An 11,296-nucleotide genomic window follows, 5' to 3' on the forward strand; every position below is an offset into this window, starting at 1 on the left:
AACACGTTTTGAAAACTGTGCTGTTCCTGCCCTATAACTTACATGGGGGTGACCAAAGTTGCCAAAACGTGTTTATTTCTGCTGAAAAACACGTTTTGACAATTTCTGATCACTGGGGTTAAGGGCTGACTCAGTGTGCTCTTCTGAGCCAGGCAGTTACACTGCGATTCCAAGGGCTGAGAAAAAGCGTTTATTTCGTGCTGAAAAACACGTTTTAAAAAGTGTGCTGTTCCTGCCCTATAACTTACATGGGGGTGACCAAAGTTGCCAAAACGTGTTTATTTCTGCTGAAAAACACGTTTTGACAATATCTGCATTTTCGGGTTAAGGGCTGACTCAGTGGGCTCTTCTGAAACAGGCAGTTACACTGCGATTCCAAGGGCTGAGAAAACGCGTTTATTTCGGGCTGAAAAACACGTTTTGAAAAGTGTGCTGTTCCTGCCCTATAACTTACATGGGGGTGACCAAAGTTGCCAAAACGTGTTTATTTCTGCTGAAAAACACGTTTTGACAATTTCTACACATTGGGGTTAAGGGCTGACTCAGTGGGCTCTTCTGAGCCAGGCAGTTACACTGCGATTCCAAGGGATGAGAAAACGCGTTTATTTCGGGCTGAAAAACACGTTTTGAAAACTGTGCTGTTCCTGCCCTATAACTTACATGGGGGTGAACAAAGTTGCCAAAACGTGTTTATTTCTGCTGAAAAACACGTTTTGACAATTTCTGATCACTAGGGTTAAGGGCTGACTCAGTGTGCTCTTCTGAGACAGGCAGTTGCACTGCGATTCCAAGGGCTGAGAAAAAGCGTTTATTTCGGGCTGAAAAACACGTTTTGAAAACTGTGCTGTTCCTGCCCTATAAGTTACATGTTGGTGACCAAAGTTGCCAAAACGTGTTTATTTCTGCTGAAAAACACGTTTTGACAATTTCTGCACACTGGGGTTAAGGGCTGACTCAGTGTGCTCTTCTGAGCCATGCAGTTACACTGCGATTCTAAGAGCTGAGCAAATGCGTTTATTTCGGGCTGAAAAACACGTTTTGAAAACTGTGCTGTTCCTGCCCTATAACTTACATGGGGGTGACCAAAGTTGCCAAAACGTGTTTATTTCTGCTGAAAAACACGTTTTGACAATTTCTGATCACTGGGGTGAAGGGCTGACTCAGTGTGCTCTTCTGAGCCAAGCAGTTACACTGTGATTCCAAGTGCTGAGAAAAAGCGTTTATTTCAGGCTGAAAAACACGTTTTTAAAACTGTGCTGTTCCTGCCCTATAAGTTACATGTTGGTGACCAAAGTTGCAAAAACGTGTTTATTTCTGCTGAAAAACACGTTTTGACCATTTCTGATCACTGGGGTTAAGGGCTGACTCAGTGTGCTCTTCTGAGCCAAGCAGTTACACTGCGATTCCAAGTGCTGAGAAAAAGCGTTTATTTCGGGCTGAAAAACACGTTTTGAAAACTGTGCTGTTCCTGCCCTATAACTTACATGGGGGTGACCAAAGTTGCCAAAACGTGTTTATTTCTGCTGAAAAACACGTTTTGACAATTTCTGATCACTGGGGTTAAGGGCTGACTCAGTGTGCTCTTCTGAGCCAGGCAGCTACACTGCGATTCCAAGGGCTGAGAAATAGCGTTTATTTCGGGCTGAAAAACACGTTTTGAAAACTGTGCTGTTCCTGCCCTATAACTTACATGGGGGTGACCAAAGTTGCCAAAACGTGTTTATTTCTGCTGAAAAACACGTTTTGACAATTTCTGATCACTGGGGTAAAGGGCTGACTCAGTGTGCTCTTCTGAGCCAGGCAGTTACACTGCGATTCCAAGGGCTGAAAAAACGCGTTTATTTCGGGCTGAAAAACACGTTTTGAAAACTGTGCTGTTCCTGCCCTATAACTTACATGGGGGTGACCAAAGTTGCCAAAACGTGTTTATTTCTGCTGAAAAACATGTTTTGACAATTTCTGATCACTGGGGTTAAGGGCTGACTCAGTGTGCTCTTCTGAGCCAAGCAGTTACACTGCGATTCCAAGTGCTGAAAAAAAGCGTTTATTTCAGGCTGAAAAACACGTTTTGAAAACTATGCTGTTCCTGCCCTATAACTTACATGGGGGTGACCAAAGTTGCCAAAACGTGTTTATTTCTGCTGAAAAACATGTTTTGACAATTTCTGATCACTGGGGTTAAGGGCTGACTCAGTGTGCTCTTCTGAGCCAAGCAGTTACACTGCGATTCCAAGTGCTGAGAAAAAGCGTTTATTTCGGGCTGAAAAACACGTTTTGAAAACTGTGCTGTTCCTGCCCTATAACTTACATGGGGGTGACCAAAGTTGCCAAAACGTGTTTATTTCTGCTGAAAAACACGTTTTGACAATTTCTGATCACTGGGGTGAAGGGCTGACTCAGTGTGCTCTTCTGAGCCAGGCAGTTACACTGCGATTCCAAGGGCTGAGAAATAGCGTTTATTTCTGGCTGAAAAACACGTTTTGAAAACTGTGCTGTTCCTGCCCTATAACTTACATGGGGGTGACCAAAGTTGCCAAAACGTGTTTATTTCTGCTGAAAAACACGTTTTGACAATTTCTGATCACTGGGGTGAAGGGCTGACTCAGTGTGCTCTTCTGAGCCAGGCAGTTACACTGCGATTCCAAGAGCTGAGAAAAAGCGTTTATTTCAAGCTGAAAAACACGTTTTGAAAACTGTGCTGTTCCTGCCCTATAACTTACATGGGGGTGACCAAAGTTGCCAAAACGTGTTTATTTCTGCTGAAAAACACGTTTTGACAATTTCTGATCACTGGGGTAAAGGGCTGACTCAGTGTGCTCTTCTGAGCCAGGCAGTTACACTGCGATTCCAAGGGCTGAAAAAACGCGTTTATTTCGGGCTGAAAAACTCGTTTTGAAAACTGTGCTGTTCCTGCCCTATAACTTACGTGGGGGTGACCAAAGTTGCCAAAACGTGTTTATTTCTGCTGAAAAACACGTTTTGACAATTTCTGATCACTGCGGTAAAGGGCTGACTCAGTGTGCTATTCTGAGCCAAGCAGTTACACTGCGATTCCAAGTGCTGAGAAAAAGCCTTTATTTCGGGCTGAAAAACACGTTTTGAAAACTGTGCTGTTCCTGCCCTATAAGTTATATGTTGGTGACCAAAGTTGCAAAAACGTGTTTATTTCTGCTGAAAAACACGTTTTGACAATTTCTGCACACTGGGGTTAAGGGCTGACACAGTGGGCTCTTCTGAGCCAAGCAGTTACACTGCGATTCTAAGGGCTGAGAAAACGCGTGTATTTCGGGCTGAAAAACACGTTTTGAAAAGTGTGCTGTTCCTGCCCTATAACTTACATGGGGGTGACCAAAGTTGCCAAAACGTGTTTATTTCTGCTGAAAAACACGTTTTGACAATTTCTACACATTGGGGTTAAGGGCTGACTCAGTGGGCTCTTCTGAGCCAGGCAGTTACACTGCGATTCCAAGGGATGAGAAAACGCGTTTATTTCGGGCTGAAAAACACGTTTTGAAAACTGTGCTGTTCCTGCCCTATAACTTACATGGGGGTGAACAAAGTTGCCAAAACGTGTTTATTTCTGCTGAAAAACACGTTTTGACAATTTCTGATCACTAGGGTTAAGGGCTGACTCAGTGTGCTCTTCTGAGACAGGCAGTTGCACTGCGATTCCAAGGGCTGAGAAAAAGCGTTTATTTCGGGCTGAAAAACACGTTTTGAAAACTGTGCTGTTCCTGCCCTATAAGTTACATGTTGGTGACCAAAGTTGCCAAAACGTGTTTATTTCTGCTGAAAAACACGTTTTGACAATTTCTGCACACTGGGGTTAAGGGCTGACTCAGTGTGCTTTTCTGAGCCATGCAGTTACACTGCGATTCTAAGAGCTGAGCAAATGCGTTTATTTCGGGCTGAAAAACACGTTTTGAAAACTGTGCTGTTCCTGCCCTATAACTTACATGGGGGTGACCAAAGTTGCCAAAACGTGTTTATTTCTGCTGAAAAACACGTTTTGACAATTTCTGATCACTGGGGTGAAGGGCTGACTCAGTGTGCTCTTCTGAGCCAAGCAGTTACACTGTGATTCCAAGTGCTGAGAAAAAGCGTTTATTTCAGGCTGAAAAACACGTTTTTAAAACTGTGCTGTTCCTGCCCTATAAGTTACATGTTGGTGACCAAAGTTGCAAAAACGTGTTTATTTCTGCTGAAAAACACGTTTTGACCATTTCTGATCACTGGGGTTAAGGGCTGACTCAGTGTGCTCTTCTGAGCCAAGCAGTTACACTGCGATTCCAAGTGCTGAGAAAAAGCGTTTATTTCGGGCTGAAAAACACGTTTTGAAAACTGTGCTGTTCCTGCCCTATAACTTACATGGGGGTGACCAAAGTTGCCAAAACGTGTTTATTTCTGCTGAAAAACACGTTTTGACAATTTCTGATCACTGGGGTTAAGGGCTGACTCAGTGTGCTCTTCTGAGCCAGGCAGCTACACTGCGATTCCAAGGGCTGAGAAATAGCGTTTATTTCGGGCTGAAAAACACGTTTTGAAAACTGTGCTGTTCCTGCCCTATAACTTACATGGGGGTGACCAAAGTTGCCAAAACGTGTTTATTTCTGCTGAAAAACACGTTTTGACAATTTCTGATCACTGGGGTAAAGGGCTGACTCAGTGTGCTCTTCTGAGCCAGGCAGTTACACTGCGATTCCAAGGGCTGAAAAAACGCGTTTATTTCGGGCTGAAAAACACGTTTTGAAAACTGTGCTGTTCCTGCCCTATAACTTACATGGGGGTGACCAAAGTTGCCAAAACGTGTTTATTTCTGCTGAAAAACATGTTTTGACAATTTCTGATCACTGGGGTTAAGGGCTGACTCAGTGTGCTCTTCTGAGCCAAGCAGTTACACTGCGATTCCAAGTGCTGAAAAAAAGCGTTTATTTCAGGCTGAAAAACACGTTTTGAAAACTATGCTGTTCCTGCCCTATAACTTACATGGGGGTGACCAAAGTTGCCAAAACGTGTTTATTTCTGCTGAAAAACATGTTTTGACAATTTCTGATCACTGGGGTTAAGGGCTGACTCAGTGTGCTCTTCTGAGCCAAGCAGTTACACTGCGATTCCAAGTGCTGAGAAAAAGCGTTTATTTCGGGCTGAAAAACACGTTTTGAAAACTGTGCTGTTCCTGCCCTATAACTTACATGGGGGTGACCAAAGTTGCCAAAACGTGTTTATTTCTGCTGAAAAACACGTTTTGACAATTTCTGATCACTGGGGTGAAGGGCTGACTCAGTGTGCTCTTCTGAGCCAGGCAGTTACACTGCGATTCCAAGGGCTGAGAAATAGCGTTTATTTCTGGCTGAAAAACACGTTTTGAAAACTGTGCTGTTCCTGCCCTATAACTTACATGGGGGTGACCAAAGTTGCCAAAACGTGTTTATTTCTGCTGAAAAACACGTTTTGACAATTTCTGATCACTGGGGTGAAGGGCTGACTCAGTGTGCTCTTCTGAGCCAGGCAGTTACACTGCGATTCCAAGAGCTGAGAAAAAGCGTTTATTTCAAGCTGAAAAACACGTTTTGAAAACTGTGCTGTTCCTGCCCTATAACTTACATGGGGGTGACCAAAGTTGCCAAAACGTGTTTATTTCTGCTGAAAAACACGTTTTGACAATTTCTGATCACTGGGGTAAAGGGCTGACTCAGTGTGCTCTTCTGAGCCAGGCAGTTACACTGCGATTCCAAGGGCTGAAAAAACGCGTTTATTTCGGGCTGAAAAACACGTTTTGAAAACTGTGCTGTTCCTGCCCTATAACTTACGTGGGGGTGACCAAAGTTGCCAAAACGTGTTTATTTCTGCTGAAAAACACGTTTTGACAATTTCTGATCACTGCGGTAAAGGGCTGACTCAGTGTGCTCTTCTGAGCCAAGCAGTTACACTGCGATTCCAAGTGCTGAGAAAAAGCCTTTATTTCGGGCTGAAAAACACGTTTTGAAAACTGTGCTGTTCCTGCCCTATAAGTTATATGTTGGTGACCAAAGTTGCAAAAACGTGTTTATTTCTGCTGAAAAACACGTTTTGACAATTTCTGCACACTGGGGTTAAGGGCTGACACAGTGGGCTCTTCTGAGCCAAGCAGTTACACTGCGATTCTAAGGGCTGAGAAAACGCGTGTATTTCGGGCTGAAAAACACGTTTTGAAACCTATGCTGTTCGTCCCCTATAAGTTACATGTTGGTGACCAAAGTTGCCAAAACCTGTTTATTTCTGCTGAAAAACACGTTTTGACAATTTCTGCACACTGGGGTTAAGGGCTGACTCAGTGTGCTCTTCTGAGCCAGGCTGTTACACTGCGATTCTAAGGGCTGAGAAAAAGCGTTTATTTCGGGCTGAAAAACACGTTTTGAAAACTGTGCTGTTCCTGCCCTATAACTTACATGGGGGTGACCAAAGTTGCCAAAACGTGTTTATTTCTGCTGAAAAACACGTTTTGACAATTTCTGATCACTGGGGTTAAGGGCTGACTCAGTGTGCTCTTCTGAGCCAGGCAGTTACACTGCGATTCCAAGGGCTGAGAAAAAGCGTTTATTTCGTGCTGAAAAACACGTTTTGAAAATTGTGCTGTTCCTGCCCTATAACTTACATGGGGGTGACCAAAGTTGCCAAAAACGTGTTTATTTCTGCTGAAAAACACGTTTTGACAATATCTGCATTTTCGGGTTAAGGGCTGACTCAGTGGGCTCTTCTGAAACAGGCAGTTACACTGCGATTCCAAGGGCTGAGAAAACGCGTTTATTTCGGGCTGAAAAACACGTTTTGAAAAGTGTGCTGTTCCTGCCCTATAACTTACTTGGGGGTGACCAAAGTTGCCAAAACGTGTTTATTTCTGCTGAAAAACACGTTTTGACAATTTCTACACATTGGGGTTAAGGGCTGACTCAGTGGGCTCTTCTGAGCCAGGCAGTTACACTGCGATTCCAAGGGATGAGAAAACGCGTTTATTTCGGGCTGAAAAACACGTTTTGAAAACTGTGCTGTTCCTGCCCTATAACTTACATGGGGGTGACCAAAGTTGCCAAAACGTGTTTATTTCTGCTGAAAAACACGTTTTGACAATTTCTGATCACTGGGGTGAAGGGCTGACTCAGTGTGCTCTTCTGAGCCAAGCAGTTACACTGTGATTCCAAGTGCTGAGAAAAAGCGTTTATTTCAGGCTGAAAAACACGTTTTTAAAACTGTGCTGTTCCTGCCCTATAAGTTACATGTTGGTGACCAAAGTTGCAAAAACGTGTTTATTTCTGCTGAAAAACACGTTTTGACCATTTCTGATCACTGGGGTTAAGGGCTGACTCAGTGTGCTCTTCTGAGCCAAGCAGTTACACTGCGATTCCAAGTGCTGAGAAAAAGCGTTTATTTCGTGCTGAAAAACACGTTTTGAAAACTGTGCTGTTCCTGCCCTATAACTTACATGGGGGTGACCAAAGTTGCCAAAACGTGTTTATTTCTGCTGAAAAACACGTTTTGACAATTTCTGATCACTGGGGTTAAGGGCTGACTCAGTGTGCTCTTCTGAGCCAGGCAGCTACACTGCGATTCCAAGGGCTGAGAAATAGCGTTTATTTCGGGCTGAAAAACACGTTTTGAAAACTGTGCTGTTCCTGCCCTATAACTTACATGGGGGTGACCAAAGTTGCCAAAACGTGTTTATTTCTGCTGAAAAACACGTTTTGACAATTTCTGATCACTGGGGTAAAGGGCTGACTCAGTGTGCTCTTCTGAGCCAGGCAGTTACACTGCGATTCCAAGGGCTGAAAAAACGCGTTTATTTCGGGCTGAAAAACACGTTTTGAAAACTGTGCTGTTCCTGCCCTATAACTTACATGGGGGTGACCAAAGTTGCCAAAACGTGTTTATTTCTGCTGAAAAACACGTTTTGACAATTTCTGATCACTGGGGTAAAGGGCTGACTCAGTGTGCTCTTCTGAGCCAGGCAGTTACACTGCGATTCCAAGGGCTGAAAAAACGCGTTTATTTCGGGCTGAAAAACACGTTTTGAAAACTGTGCTGTTCCTGCCCTATAACTTACATGGGGGTGACCAAAGTTGCCAAAACGTGTTTATTTCTGCTGAAAAACACGTTTTGACAATTTCTGATCACTGGGGTAAAGGGCTGACTCAGTGTGCTATTCTGAGCCAGGCAGTTACACTGCGATTCCAAGGGCTGAAAAAACGCGTTTATTTCGGGCTGAAAAACACGTTTTGAAAACTGTGCTGTTCCTGCCCTATAACTTACATGGGGGTGACCAAAGTTGCCAAAACGTGTTTATTTCTGCTGAAAAACACGTTTTGACAATTTTTGATCACTGGGGTTAAGGGCTGACTCAGTGTGCTCTTCTGAGCAAAGCAGTTACACTGTGATTCCAAGTGCTGAGAAAAAGCGTTTATTTCAGGCTGAAAAACACGTTTTGAAAACTGTGCTGTTCCTGCCCTATAAGTTACATGTTGGTGACCAAAGTTGCAAAAACGTGTTTATTTCTGCTGAAAAACACGTTTTGACAATTTCTGATCACTGGGGTTAAGGGCTGACTCAGTGTGCTCTTCTGAGCCAAGCAGTTACACTGCGATTCCAAGTGCTGAGAAAAAGCGTTTATTTCGGGCTGAAAAACACGTTTTGAAAACTGTGCTGTTCCTGCCCTGTAACTTACATGGGGGTGACCAAAGTTGCCAAAACGTGTTTATTTCTGCTGAAAAACATGTTTTGACAATTTCTGATCACTGGGGTTAAGGGCTGACTCAGTGTGCTCTTCTGAGCCAAGCAGTTACACTGCGATTCTAAGGGCTGAGAAAACGCGTTTATTTCGGGCTGAAAAACACGTTTTGAAACCTGTGCTGTTCCTGCCCTATAAGTTACATGTTGGTGACCAAAGTTGCCAAAACCTGTTTATTTCTGCTGAAAAACACGTTTTGACAATTTCTGCACACTGGGGTTAAGGGTTGACTCAGTGTGCTCTTCTGAGCCAGGCAGTTACACTGCGATTCTAAGGGCTGAGAAAATGCGTTTATTTCGGGCTGAAAAACACGTTTTGAAAACTGTGCTGTTCCTACCCTATAACTTACATGGGGGTGACCAAAGTTGCCAAAACGTGTTTATTTCTGCTGAAAAACATGTTTTGACAATTTCTGATCACTGGGGTGAAGGGCTGACTCAGTGTGCTCTTCTGAGCCAGGCAGTTACACTGCGATTCCAAGTGCTGAGAAAAAGCGTTTATTTCGGGCTGAAAAACACGTTTTGAAAACTGTGCTGTTCCTGCCCTATAACTTACATGGGGGTGACCAAAGTTGCCAAAACGTGTTTATTTCTGCTGAAAAACACGTTTTGACAATTTCTGATCACTGGGGTGAAGGGCTGACTCAGTGTGCTCTTCTGAGCCAGGCAGTTACACTGCGATTCCAAGAGCTGAGAAAAAGCGTTTACTTCGGGCTGAAAAACACGTTTTGAAAACTGTGCTGTTCCTGCCCTATAACTTACATGGGGGTGACCAAAGTTGCCAAAACGTGTTTATTTCTGCTGAAAAACACGTTTTGACAATTTCTGATCACTGGGGTAAAGGGCTGACTCAGTGTGCTCTTCTGAGCCAGGCAGTTACACTGCGATTCCAAGGGCTGAAAAAACGCGTTTATTTCGGGCTGAAAAACACGTTTTTAAAACTGTGCTGTTCCTGCCCTATAAGTTACATGTTGGTGACCAAAGTTGCAAAAACGTGTTTATTTCTGCTGAAAAACACGTTTTGACAATTTCTGCACACTGGGGTTAAGGGCTGACACAGTGGGCTCTTCTGAGCCAAGCAGTTACACTGCGATTCTAAGGGCTGAGAAAACGCGTGTATTTCGGGCTGAAAAACACGTTTTGAAACCTATGCTGTTCCTCCCCTATAAGTTACATGTTGGTGACCAAAGTTGCCAAAACCTGTTTATTTCTGCTGAAAAACACGTTTTGACAATTTCTACACACTGGGGTTAAGGGCTGACTCAGTGTGCTCTTCTGAGCCAGGCTGTTACACTGCGATTCTAAGGGCTGAGAAAAAGCGTTTATTTCGGGCTGAAAAACACGTTTTGAAAACTGTGCTGTTCCTGCCCTATAACTTACATGGGGGTGACCAAAGTTGCCAAAACGTGTTTATTTCTGCTGAAAAACACGTTTTGACAATTTCTGATCACTGGGGTTAAGGGCTGACTCAGTGTGCTCTTCTGAGCCAGGCAGTTACACTGCGATTCCAAGGGCTGAGAAAAAGCGTTTATTTCGTGCTGAAAAACACGTTTTAAAAAGTGTGCTGTTCCTGCCCTATAACTTACATGGGGGTGACCAAAGTTGCCAAAACGTGTTTATTTCTGCTGAAAAACACGTTTTGACAATATCTGCATTTTCGGGTTAAGGGCTGACTCAGTGGGCTCTTCTGAAACAGGCAGTTACACTGCGATTCCAAGGGCTGAGAAAACGCGTTTATTTCGGGCTGAAAAACACGTTTTGAAAAGTGTGCTGTTCCTGCCCTATAACTTACATGGGGGTGACCAAAGTTGCCAAAACGTGTTTATTTCTGCTGAAAAACACGTTTTGACAATTTCTACACATTGGGGTTAAGGGCTGACTCAGTGGGCTCTTCTGAGCCAGGCAGTTACACTGCGATTCCAAGGGATGAGAAAACGCGTTTATTTCGGGCTGAAAAACACGTTTTGAAAACTGTGCTGTTCCTGCCCTATAACTTACATGGGGGTGAACAAAGTTGCCAAAACGTGTTTATTTCTGCTGAAAAACACGTTTTGACAATTTCTGATCACTAGGGTTAAGGGCTGACTCAGTGTGCTCTTCTGAGACAGGCAGTTGCACTGCGATTCCAAGGGCTGAGAAAAAGCGTTTATTTCGGGCTGAAAAACACGTTTTGAAAACTGTGCTGTTCCTGCCCTATAAGTTACATGTTGGTGACCAAAGTTGCCAAAACGTGTTTATTTCTGCTGAAAAACACGTTTTGACAATTTCTGCACACTGGGGTTAAGGGCTGACTCAGTGTGCTCTTCTGAGCCATGCAGTTACACTGCGATTCTAAGAGCTGAGCAAATGCGTTTATTTCGGGCTGAAAAACACGTTTTGAAAACTGTGCTGTTCCTGCCCTATAACTTACATGGGGGTGACCAAAGTTGCCAAAACGTGTTTATTTCTGCTGAAAAACACGTTTTGACAATTTCTGATCAGTGGGGTGAAGGGCTGACTCAGTGTGCTCTTCTGAGCCAAGCAGTTACACTGTGATTCC

Source organism: Atractosteus spatula, chromosome 23 (assembly GCF_055471065.1).
Source record: "Atractosteus spatula isolate fAtrSpa1 chromosome 23, fAtrSpa1.hap1, whole genome shotgun sequence".
Classification (NCBI taxonomy): Eukaryota; Metazoa; Chordata; class Actinopteri; order Semionotiformes; family Lepisosteidae; genus Atractosteus; species Atractosteus spatula.